Source organism: Pipistrellus kuhlii, unplaced genomic scaffold (genome assembly GCF_014108245.1).
Source record: "Pipistrellus kuhlii isolate mPipKuh1 unplaced genomic scaffold, mPipKuh1.p scaffold_m20_p_2, whole genome shotgun sequence".
In the NCBI taxonomy this organism is placed as follows: Eukaryota; Metazoa; Chordata; class Mammalia; order Chiroptera; family Vespertilionidae; genus Pipistrellus; species Pipistrellus kuhlii.
The window spans coordinates 149204108-149217803 of NW_023425515.1; positions in this window are offsets into that span (position 1 = coordinate 149204108).

The window sequence follows — 13696 nt, forward strand, 5'->3', positions numbered from 1 at the left end:
TTCTCAACTGCTAAATATTGCACTCATTATTTCTATTCTTTTTTTAAAATATATTTTATTGATTTTTTTTTTTTTTTTACAGAGAGGAAGGGAGAGAGATAGTTAGAAATATTGATGAGAGAGAAACATTGATCAGCTGCCTCCTGCACAATCCCTACTGGGGATATGCCCACAACCAAGGTACATGCCCTTGACCGGAATCGAACCTGGGACTTTTCAGTCCGAAGGCTGACGCCCTATCCACTGAGCCAAACCGGTTTCAGCTCATTATTTCTACTCTTGACCTATTTATATATGTATGTGTTTTTAAAATGTGTATATATAAGACTGGTTTGCCTTAAAAATGTATCCTAGTTGCTTCAGTCTTTCATTTTTTTCAGTAAATATATAAGACAATCATGTGTTCATTCATAAGATATTTATTTGGCAACTACTATGAGCCTTTCATTATTTTAGCTATGGAGAGACAATGATGAATAATATAAATCCTCTTCCCTTAAAGTATCTATTTCTAATTAAGGGAGATACGCCTAACAGGTACTTAAAAATAACAATACACCCACCCTCCAAAATCAAGTCATGGGGAGTCCTTCAGCTGAAAGACTGACCCCTTTGATTATGAGACAGTTTTCTAAGCTAGTATTTTGCATTTTTCAAACTGTTATATATTAGAATCACCTGAAGATCTTTTAATAATATATCCTTAGGCCCTACCTTATAACAATTAAATCCAAATTTTGAGGGATGGTATACAGCAGCAATTTTAAACCTTTTTCATCTCATGGCACACATTAACTATAATATTTCTGTGGCACACTAAAATATCTTATATTTTTGCCAGTCTAACAAAAATCACACTGATTCAGTCACTCTAGACAGCTATTGCTGTGTTGGCTTTTTTTTTTTTTTTTTTTTTTTTTTTTTTTTTCTGACAACCTAAGGGAAGAGAGGTCAGTGCCCCTGGCTAAATAGTCAGGTATTGCATGTTTTAAAAATTCTTGTGGCATACCAGTTGAAAATCGGTGGTATATAGTATAGGTATCAGTATTTTTCAAACTTTCTATGTGATTCCAGTATTCAGCCAATTTTGAGAATCCGAGCCCAAAACACTTTGTAAAATAAATGTCAGGCTGGGGGCACACTGGCTTTTTATTAGAAGAAAATCTATAATAATAAAAGCATAGTATGCTAATTAGATCAGATGTCTGTCCAAAGGACCTTCCAGACGAAGCTGCAGCGGGTGGAGGCCGAAGCTGTGGCAGCCGCATGGCAGCAGCAGGGGCCAAGCCCCTTGTACGAATTTCATGCATCAGGCCTCTAGTAGCAGTATAAATACCTCTCATCTTAACACATAATTCTCCAAATGTAGGTTTGACTTGGCTCAAAATCAAAGTTTTCCTACCCTATTTTATTCCAAGATTGTTTAATATCCATATCTTAAATATAAAGATATACATAATGCCTGGGATGTAGTAAACACTTATTGTTCAATGACTGTTCTGATTTCTCATTGTAATGTTGTACTATAAAATGATAATGTTCCATTTGAAATTGCTATCTTTTTATTAAAAATTTGTACAGAAAATAATATTTTTTGCCCAGAAACATTAGCTATAAAAAATATTGGATCACATTATAATTCTTTCCAAGATGTTTGTGTGCTAAAAGTTTTTCTGTTTAAAAGTGTGTAATAATGTGAATAATGTTGCATATTGAGGTAAAAATTATGGGTTTTGTAACAATTTTTGTCTTCGTATTTATTGATTGATATTAAATATTCTAAAGACACAGTAAATTTTCATCTGTATTAGTGTTGAGATTACAAAATAAATATGGTGTAATACTTTAATATTGTGAGCTCTAAAGTCAGGTTGGAATCCTTTTGTGCAATTACTGTGTAACCTCAGACAAGTTACTTTCTAAGTCCCAGTTTTTTCTTATCTGTAAGATATTGTACCTTTCTTTTAGGATTGTTGTGAGGATGTGAGGATTAAATAGAATAATGCATGGGAAGTGTTTAGAGTTTAGCACAGTATCTAGTGTAGAATAAGCACCCTATAAATATTAGCAGTTTATTACTAGTATTAAAACCACCTAGAATCAAAGCACTAGATGAGGTCTTACTAAAACATAATGCTCTCAATTACTTTGGGCAGAAATGAATCAAAATATAATTGTGAACAATTGGTTCACAATCGTCTTATTAAACTACTAGAGGCCCAGTGCACAAAATTTGTGCACTGGAGGTAGGGGTATGGAAGTCCAGTTAAGTACTAATCAGCAAGGCCAAGGAAAGAATGACTGGAAAGTAGAAAACAAAACAATTGCTGGACCTCACAGAGCTAGAAATAGTTCATGTTTCCACTGACCAGAACTGAGAGAGCTAATGCTGAGGCATTGAGGCACAAATCTTCAGAAGAGTTGTGTTGTACTCTTGTAGTGGGGCCAAATTAGCCCCACTACAAGAGTACAAACTGTATACCTTAATCTATAAAGAAAGAAAGAAGGGAGAAAAAAGAGTACAAGCTCTTATAGATTCAGCCTACTAGATATTAAAAAACAAGCCTGAAAATGTTCATATTATAACTTCCTGTGTTCCAGAACAAAGTCTAATACTTGAAAGAAATAGAAGATCCAGTATTCAACAATGTAAGAAGCACAGTGTTAAACATCCAACCAAAAATTACCAGACATGCAAAGAAAAAATATGACCCAGGATTTTTAACATCTATAATAATAAAAACATAATATCCTAATTAGACCAGACATTAAATTGGATGTCCTTCCAGATGAAGCTGGGGCTGTGAGAAGCCTGGGTCCCAGGTGCCTGCTGGCTGCTGGAGGAAAGCCCAGGTCCCAGTTGCCAGAGGGAAGCCAGTGCCAGCAGCCAGAGGAAGGAAGGCCTATTCTTGCATAAATTTCATGCATCGGGCCTCTATTATAAAATACTAAAGGACTGGTGCACGAAATTTGTGATGGGAGGTAGGGGTATGTCCCTTCACCCAGCCTGCACCCTCTGCAATATGGGACATCCTCACAATCCAGGACTGCTGGCTCCCAACCACTTGCCTGCCTGCCTCCCTGATTGCTCCTAACCACTTCTGCCTGCCAGCCTGGTCACCCCCTAACCATACCCCTGCCAGCCTTATTGATGCCTAACTGCTCACCTGCCAGCCCAATTGCCCCTATCTGCCCTCCCCTGCTGGCCCAATTGCCCCCAAATGTCCTCCCCTGCATGCCTGGTCACCCCCAACTTCCCTCCTCTGCTGACCCAGTTGCCCCCAACTGTTTTCCCCTATAGGCCTGATTGCCCCCAACTGTTCTCCCTTTCAGGCCTGGTCCCTCTAAACTGCCCTCCCCTGCTGGCCATCTTGTACATTGGAGTGATGGTCAATTTGCATATTACCTCTTTATTAGATAGGATTCTAGGATATAAAGAAAATCATTACTATAGTAATAGAAATGGAAGATATAAAAAAAAGATGTAGCCAAAACCGGTTTGGCTCAATGGATAGAGCGTCGGCTTGGGGACTGAAAGGTCCCGGGTTCGATTCCGGTCAAGGGCATGTACCTTGGTTGCGGGCATATCCCCAGTAGGGGGTGTGCAAGAGGCAGCTGATCGATGACTCTCTCTCATCGATGTTTCTAACTCTCTATCTCTCTCCCTTCCTCTCTGTACAAAATCAATAAAATATATTTTTTTAAAAAAAGATGTAAATAGAAGTTCTAGAGATTAAAAATATATGAAATGAAATTTGGAGAATATTAGCCAACAGCAGAAGAAAGTATCTATGAACTTTAAAACAGCAAAAGGAACTACCAAAAATAAAGTATAGAAGAAACAAAAGGGGGGAGAAAACACATACACAAAAAAACTAGACCTTCAGTTAACTGTGTGGTAATATGAAACTGAGTACTGTGGGCAATAGGAGCCTAGCTATGAGAAAAGAAAAAGGAAAGACAAAAATTATTGGCCAAAAATAATGGCTGGTTTTATTTTTTTTCTAAATGTGATAAAGAACATAAACCCCATAGAAGCTCAAGTAATCATCCAGCAAAAATGCCATACAACCTCACCAAGGCAAATATAATCAAGTTGCTAAAAACAAGTGAAAAAGAAAAAAAGAAAAAAAAAATTTAAATGCATCCAGAGAAAAAACATTTTATATAGAGGAACAAAAGTAAGAATTATGTGTGTATGAGGTTAGTGGGAAATACACTTTGGAACAATACTTATAAGAAAGGGGTGAAGTTGGGATGGGGCAAAACAAAAGGCTGACTAGTAATGCAATGGCAGCAAAGGCCACAGCTGATCCCAAGGAAACTCGGGCTAGATAGCCCCTCAGGATTGTCTCAAATTGAGGGAAGGGCTGGGTCTCAATACTTCCCATAGACTATCATTGGTCATGGGTTAATTCTAGGGAAGAGGTGTAACCTTGGAGGGAGTTAACTCTCTTTGGCCAAGCACATTTCCTAAAGAAGAATGCAGCCAATATTAGTGATGGCTGGGACAATGTATTACTCAGCACTGAGTCAGGATCTATGCAGAACATCTCCAAAGAGATCAAACAAAAAGAGGGTTTGTGTTAATATGAGAGAGAAGCCTTATGAGCATGAATGTTTTGTATTATTTTTTACTTTAGTATTTATTGATTTACCTTCATTAAAAATAAAGTCTACTAATTATAGATGACTTGGAATTGAACATTTAAATCACCTATAATCTTATCAATCACATACAATCGTATGAAAATCTTGGACTATTCTGTCTTCAGAACTGTATGCCTCTCAAAGACCAAAGAAAAAGTAGCTCTTGTTTTGTCTTCCAAAACATGTATGATTAGCTAGGATTAGAGATTAGCACCAATTTTTCTTAAAAATGTATAATGATGCTAAAAATACAGTGAAAAGACCTGCATTTTTGTTTATTATGTAGAATGTGTCAGACTTCGATATTTGTGGGTTTTCATTAGCTTTCAAATTTACAACTTGGAAATTCTAAAGACTACTTGGATTTTAGCATCCCCAACCTATTTCCTGACCTAAGTGATCTGATTTGTCAGGCAATACCTTATGCTCGAGCAAAGAGTCCACATCTCTTTCTCTTCCCCAGCTTGATTGTCATGTGCCCTCTCCATCCAGATTTGTACTCCACCTGTGGCTAGGCTGGAATGCTATTAAGCATTACAGACTCATTGTTAATTAAATTGAAAATTAAATTTTAACATCACACCATAAATTGGAAGGAATTATTACACAATTAAAAAATAACTCAAATGCTAGTTGAAAATTAACTTTTGGAGTTCAGTGTTGTGTAAGTCCTAAAGTGACGCTGTCTGTGTATTTTGTAAGAAAGCTGAAGTTGGATCTGGGTGACTCCTGGGCAGCACTGCCATCTGCAGGCCTCGTGTGATGCAGCTCCTTTTAGTGTTCAGGTTTTCTTCTTAAAGGGGATTGAAATAGAGGAGACTTGACTTTGGGTATGAATACAGCATATAATATGCAGATGACATATTATAAAATTGTACACAGGAAACCCATCTAATTGTATTTGCCAATGTCACTCCAATAAATTCAATTTTAAAAAAGGGATTTGAATCTACTGAATATTTATGTCTTTATAATGTCAGGTATGCAATACTAGTAAACACAATTTTAAGGGTGGATTCACCAGTACAGATCCCCATAAGGAATTTTAAACCACTGAGCTAATATCTACTGTCATATCTACATTTGTAATCAAAATATTAAACATAATGTATAGGATGCACAATATATATGGAATGAACATGGATACCGGAATCATGCAGAACTGGGTTCTAATTTGTCACTTATTAGCTCTTTGACATTAAACAAAAATTGCTTAACCTCTCTGAGATGCAGTGTTCTTATTTAGAAAATGGGATAATACTCAATTCATGGCATCTTTGAGAGCTCAAATTTGATAACATGTATAACGTGCCTAAGCACAGAGTCTGCATGTAATGAGCCCCAACTAATAATAGTTCACTTTCCCTCATATATATAGTCTGCGGTGGTTAATAGGATCTGACTATTGCTCACACTTAGGAAATTCCTAAAACAGAAGCTCTGTTTCAAAAAGCAGTTTTGGGAAAGAGCTGAGTCCACATTTCAAGTCACTTTAGTAAAGATGATTTAACTTGGACATATCCGTGAGAGAACTTATGCCTCTAAAAATAAATGACACCAATGGGAGTTCCTCTTGGCTTTCCATCCAGGGAGGGGTGGCAGTGTGTTTCTGTGTCTCTTTTCCCCAGTCATGATCTATCAACAGTGTTGTCCTTTTCCTAGTGCGAGGATGCTTGACATGCCACTACCTATGTTCCCATGTGTGGTCCAAGAGGCTGACAAAACCCCTCCATGCATGGCCCAGTGTCTCATTGCTGCTACTCCCAATACAACTCCGCTGACCTCACCCATGGCTGCTGCCTTGCTGCACTTTTCAATTTCTCTTGTCTCTGCTTTCACTTTGCATTCTGCTTTTCTCTCCCGCACACTGCAGTGTCTTTCTTTCTCTGCATCCTCTGTCCTCCTGCCTCCACTCTCTGACATGCTGGAGGCGCTTATTACACTTGGGGAAAAGTTCTTCTCTGACACACCCAGAATCTTGGGAACAGGAAGCAGTAAGTAGTTTTTCTTCATTCCAGAACATCCTGGGCCATAACGACGCAGCAGGGATCAAAGCAGGCACACATCAAAAGCACCCCAACCAGGAGGAGCAGCCCTGAAGCTCTCTGTGCCTTCGGCTCTTCTTATCATCACTGCCTGTGCATCCTGTACATCTCATCGCATCTCTGCCCTGTCTGCTGTTCCTCCTCCAGGCTCAGCAGAGAAATCTGCTCTTTACCAAACTTTCTTAACAACTCAAGATAAAAGCTCCTTCAAATTCACTTGCCTCCTTTCTCCCACTTATAATTAGCTAATCGACAAATAATTGCAGTGATACTCATTCATTTGACATTTTTTAAGCCCTTCCTGTGTGTTTGGTACTATGCAGGAACAAATGAATGGCACACACTCCCTACTCTCAAGGACCTTGAAAGACAGCAAACACATAAACACATTGTTCTAATATGCTGGTAGTATACTAGAGGCCCAGTGCAAGAAGTTCGTGCATGGGTAGTGTCCCTAGCAGCTAGGACCTCCCTTCCACCCAGCTGCCTGCCACCTTCCAGGGCCTCCCTTCCCTCGGTTGGCAAGCTGGCCCTGCCCCCTGTTTGAACTCCTGGTCAAACTCCCAGTCAAGGGGACAATTTGTGTATTATGCTTTTATTATATAGGATTATATAGGATAGTTGGTGGTACAGGTAGGCACAGGGTCTTTGGGGAGTAAAAAAGAAGGGGACCATTTCTCAGGTCAGGTAATGCCCCAGCTGAATATTTTGCTAGACAGAGTACAGAGATGTAGGAAAGGAAATGTGGTAAAGTAATTCCCTTGTAGATAGGGGCAAATCACAGGGGTAAGAAACAGCATATGTGTTTTTGAGGGATGGATCATCGTAGCAGATCAAGATTTCTGAACTGTGTATTTGAGGCAAGGAATTACTGAAGCTCTGGCTGAGGAAAAAATAGATACTGTTTGGCAGCCCCCAGAATGTTAGGAGCAAGATGATAGTCCAGGTACAGAAATTCACCAGGGCAGAAAGCCCTGGATGTCTAGCAAGGAGCAAAACTGGGAAAACAATAACCTTGCCCCCAGGGTAATATTTCCTCTCCCCGAATATTGCTGGCCAGGCAGGTTAGACTCCCTGACCTTTTTCTCCCTGAAGATAACATCTAGGCCTCAATTGTATTTTAGTTCCAGGCCCAGAAAAGCAGCAAAACCAGAAAAGTGATTTGTGGCTGTCTCAGGACCAGCTATATTGAACAATGACCCCCTACCCCAGCAGTGACCAATCAGTGGAGACCACAACCCTGAAAGAGCACACCTGGAAAGCTGATGAATATTCTATGAAAACCCTCACCTCAGACCTCCCCCAAGATTTCTAACTGTAAGAGAGTGATACATACACTCAGGACAAAGTACCCAGTATTTTGGACTCCAAGAAGCACACCCCTGCCAATCCCTCACTGGCATGTATACCCCAACCTCTAAGGGACCCCATGAGACTTGCAACCAAGAAATCAATGGGCATGGCAGCTTGTTCAGGGCTAACCCTTGAACCTGTCTTCAAGGCCCTCTTTTCTCTGACTTCTCAGGAGCTAGAGCAGCCCAGTCTAGGCTTTCCAGTTTTTTTTTCTATGTCCTTTCTAACTTCACTGTCCCAGGTATATTTTGGCTGCTATCATTGACCCAGTGTCCCCGTGGTTTAGTGCTGTGCAGCCCTTCCTTTTGGATATCCCACCCCCTATCCTCTTTCCTTAAATAAATTCAATTTTTCTTTATCCACCATCTGAGATAGCTCTTTTGCCTGCCCATGTAGCCCCATGTTCACTTTTCATTTACCTGAATCACATTCAAGAACTTGGACTTTACCTAATTCATATAAGATAGATCTTTTGACTGTGACAATTAAAATGTAATTTCAGTCCAGTTAGAACCTTTCTAAATATGGTTGTTAAAATAAACTACTATAATTAAATTAAACATCTCTAATTAAGGAAGGCAAAAAAATAATATGTTAGGCACTCAAAAAATTGTCCTCAGGCAAAAAATAAAACAGGAATTTGCCTCAATAATAGATGATTCAGACAAAGAAATTAAAAGTGTTCCATTAAAAGTATGAACATTAGACAGGGAGTTCCAATCGAAATGGCGGTGCAGGTAAACAACATGGTACTGGAATCCTCCCACAAACAAATCAAAATTACAACTAAAACTACAGCACAACCATCATTCAAAACTGCTTGAAATCAAGCTTGACAAAAGCCCTACAACTAAGGATAAAAAGAAGATCCACATTGGAACTGGGAGGAGGCACAGAAAGGGCTGGTCCCACACCCACATGTGGTGGATAACAATCAGGAGGGATATTTTGGCTGCAGAAGTCCTCCCTAAGAAACAAGGAGTCCCAGCCTCACACCAGGCCCCCCAATCCAGGGGTTCAGTGTCAGGAAGAGAAGTCACCGTAACTTCTGGCTGTAAAAAACAGGGGGAATTATAGCTGAGTAAGACGGAGGGCTGCATTTATCTTAAATAGCCTGTGTAAGGACTAACTTGGAATCACTCACTGTGAGTTCCAGCCCTGGGGCACCAGGGACATATGGGGAGGAACTGAGTTGTCTGGCATTGTGGTGAGAGCTAGAGTGGCAGCTTTCTCCCAGACAGAAGTGCTGGCAGAAGCCATTATTTTTTTTCTGAGCATCCCCCCAACAGAGTCAGCTACCAAATATGAGTGTCTATCAACCTAGCTAACACTGTTCACCCCACTCTGTTGATTCTGAACTCTGCCTCATCTCAGCTACAGGCCCAACCCAAGCCATTTCCAGTGGCTTTTCGATACAAACAGCTTGTCTTGGGCCACGCTTCAGACTTTCCTAAAATCTCTCAACAAGCAGCATCTGGCCTTAGTATGTTTCATATCCCTTGCTAAGTGGTCTGAGGAATTCACCTTTGTTCTCAGCTTGGCATCTCCTGGGTACCTCCAAGCCCAGCACAAGAAGCAACCATCTACAGATCACTTTGTAGCTAATGCCAGGTGGCTTCTGGCAGAGCACAGGTGTTAGCTGACTTTGGCCTATACCTTCCTGGAGGCCACAGAGATAGTGCACTCAGTAAACAGCTTCAGACCACATTGAAACACCACCCAACCTCTCCAAAAGAGACACATTCAAGGGGTGAAGTCAATGGTGCCAGAGCCCCATTGAAGTAAGTCCTGCTCCATAGGGTGGACTCCTGCACAACTGATCCTCCACAGTGGTCACAGCCATCCTCACAGCCCATTGGCCTGGATGGAAACCCTTCCCATGGACATACCAACAACTATCAAGGCTAAACTACATCAGACTATGAACTGGTTTCTCAACAGAAATTCTGCAGGATAGAAAGGATTGAAATATTCCAAGTGAAGAAAAGCAAGGAGCTGCAACTAAGATTACTCTACCTATCAAAGCTATCTTCAGACTCAAAAGGCATATAAAGAGCATTTCTTTTTAGAGAAGAAAAAAAAAGCTAAAAAAGTTTATAAAAATGTTAAAGGGACTTCTATAAGAAGAAGGGAAAAAAGGAACTAAAATATGAATAACAAAATGGCAATAAATACATATTTATCAACAATTCAAATGCAAATGGGTTAAATGCTCCAATCAAAAGACATATGCAGGCTTGGTAGATAACAAAACAAGACCCTAACATATGCTGGCTACAAGAGACTCATTTCAGACCAAAGGACACACACAGACTGAAAGTAAAGGAACAGAAAAAGATATTTCATGAAAATGTAAACAAACAAACAAAAAACAGCAGAACAGCAATACTTATACCAGACCAAACAGCAATACTTATACTAGACAAAATAGACTTTAAAACAAAGGCTACATAGCAAGAGACAAAGAAGGACTCAGCAAGTCCACTTACGGGTATTTATCCGAAGATACCCAAAACAGTACATTGAAAAAGACATATACATTTATATGTACATTGTAGCAAGATATGGAAGCAACCTAAGTGTTCATTGATAGATGAATGGATAATGAATTGGTGCATGAATAAAAGGGAATATCTATCAGCCTTAAAAAAGAATGAAATCTTACCATCTACAACATGAACAGACAGAGAGAAAATTGTGCTGAGTGAAATAAGTCAAACAGAGAATGACAAATGCCAAATGACTTCATTTATATGTGAAATCCAAAAATCAAAACAAGCAAATAAAAGAACTGAAAAAGACTCTTAAATACGGAAAACAATTTGATGTTTTTCAGATGGGAGAGGGTTTGAGAGGATGGGTAAAAAGGTAAAGAGATCAAGAAGTACAAATTGGTAGTTATAGAATAGTCACAGGGATGTAAAATAAAGCACAAGAAATTTCTTATCTAATAAAAGAGTAATATGCAAATTGACCACACCTTCACTACACCCACAAGCCACGCCCATCGGCCAATCAGAGCATATGTGCAAATTAACCCCAACCAAGATAGCTGCGGCCAGAGAGAGCAAGAGGGAGGCTTGGGTTTCCCAAGCAATGGAAGAAGCCAAGCTTTTTTGCCTTCCCTAGCCAACCTAAGCCTCCACTCAAGGCTACAAAGTTTCAATTATAAAAGGTAAACAAATCCAAACAGAAATGACGGCAACTAGGGAGCAAGCAGAAGGCTTGGCACCACTCTAGGCTACAAAGTTTAAAATTGTAGAAGGTAAATAAATTTCAGATACCAGGGCCTCCGCTTGGGTCACCAGGGGGTGTGGTTGGCCTGCAAACCACCAACAGGTTCCTCACCCAGGCCTCCCCATGCCCCAAGGGAACCCCCACCCTGATCTGGGACATCTTTCAGGACATACTAGCTGGCCCTCACCCATGCACCAGGCCTCTATCCTATCTAATAAAAAAGTAATATGCAGATTGACCATCACTTCAACACACAAGATGGCTGCTCCATGTGGTCAAAGATCCTGCCCCCATGTGAACACAAGATGGCCACCACAAGATGGCCATCAGGGGAGGGCAGTTCAGGGTGATCAAGCCTGCAGGGGAGAGCAATTAGGGGTGACCAAGCTGGCAGAGGAGGAAAGTTAGGGGCAACCAGGCCTGCAGGGAAGGGCAGTTGGCAGGGACCAGGTCTGCAGTGGAGAGCAGTTTGGGGGACCAGGCCTGCAGGGGAGGGCAGTTAGGGGCAAATAGGCTGGCAGGGGAACAGTTAGGCATCAATCAGGCTGGAAGGGGAGTGGTTAGGGGGTGATCAAGCTGGCAGGCAGAAGCAGTTAGGGGCAATCAGGAAGGCAGGCAGGCGAGCAGTTGGGAGCCAGCAGTCCTGGATTGTGAGAGGGATGTCTGTCTATTTAGGCCTGAACTGTGTTGGACATTCCTCGAGGGATCCCAGATTGGAGAGGGAACAGGCTGGACTGAGGGACACCCTTCCCACCCCCTCCACCTTGCACGAATTTCGTGCTCTGGGCCTCTTGTGGAAAGATAAAAAAGTAAATAAAAATAAAATTATAAACATTAGAGAGTAAAGTTTTTAGACCAAGATTCTCCAGGTAATTGTTTCAACAACACACAACTGTGGCAGATATGGCTCACTTAGCTAAAGAAAGATTAGGAGAGATTTATAGTGGGGGGGAAATCACTAGCAAATCTGACTGTGGATTTCTGCATTTATGATTGATGGCAAGAAAAGACATCATGGCAGCTTCATGGAATATCTCACAACTCTAATGCATATTTTGTGCCATTATCAGCAGTTGCAAACAAATTGACAAGGTTTGCAAGAAAAGCTATTATAATCTAATCATCTGCATTTTGACTCCCTCAGCTTTTTAGTTTTCCCTATATGCAAGATAAGCAGAGACTGGAAATCAGTAATTCAACAAGTCTTATTTAGGCATTTTTAATGGTTTCTTTTTTAATGTATCTTCTTTTCATAATTATATTTGCTGTCTTATCAAATGTTTGGCCAAATATTTAATTATAAAATATCATTAAAGCATTATAACTTATGCATAACTGTACCACGTTTTCTTTTGTGAGAGGTTTTTCTCCTTCTCTTGCCCTTTGTGCCCTTGTCGTATTCTGCTGATTACATAGCAGGACCTTCTGAGAAGCAATTTAACTCTAACAGAGATTTTCAATCTGACCTCATTTTACAAACTTGAATGGAATTCAGGGTATTGAATCGTGGCTTGAATAGCTTGGCCTAAGCTAAAGCATTAGATTCCACAGATATTCTATGATAAAAAAAACAATCTGCTTTCCCATTTGTGCAGAGGCCCAAGTATATTTGGTTATAAAATATCTACTTTATTGAATAGACAGTTTTAGAATAAATCCTTTGGAAAATAGGAATTCTCTTCATAAGCCATAATAGTATCTTCATAGATATAGATATTATTTTGGGAAATGGGTTTATCTTTTCATTTTTTTAGCTATTACCTCAGAATAATTTTGCTGATAGTGAATTAAATTTGAGAGGATGAGTTGTTCATCTATTTATTCATTCACTTCTAGGAATTATTCCAGATACTACAATAGAAACACATACAAGGATTCTTCTTCCATGGACATGGTCCAGAATTTACTACTGCTCTTTTCCCCCCCCTTTACATTGGAAAATCACAAAGCTACTTTTCCCATATTGTGAAGTACTGAGTAATGCTCAAGTGGACACATAATTAACATCTCAGTACTCTAAATTTAGAAAAGTACTACTGCTCTTTTTTTTTTTTAACTTGAAAGCAAAAAACTTGAAGTTCTCAATAGATTAGGACTTAAACTTTACAAAACATATACTGAGCACTTAACCTATTATTATTATATACAACTTTCAGTTGGGCTTGAGAATAAATATGTTGATCATTTTAATTGATATGTGTCAGGGCAGTGATCTAAAGGTAACTAAAAAACCAATTTATCCAAAATAACTCCTTTAACAACTCAACCCTAGTACAAAAATTTTATATCACGCATTCATTCATACATCCATTTATTTATTTACTCAGTAATATTTGCTATGTGCTCTGCATTGTGCTAGACAATGAGGATAAAAGTCTAAATAAGACACTCTATTCCTGATGTAGAGAAGC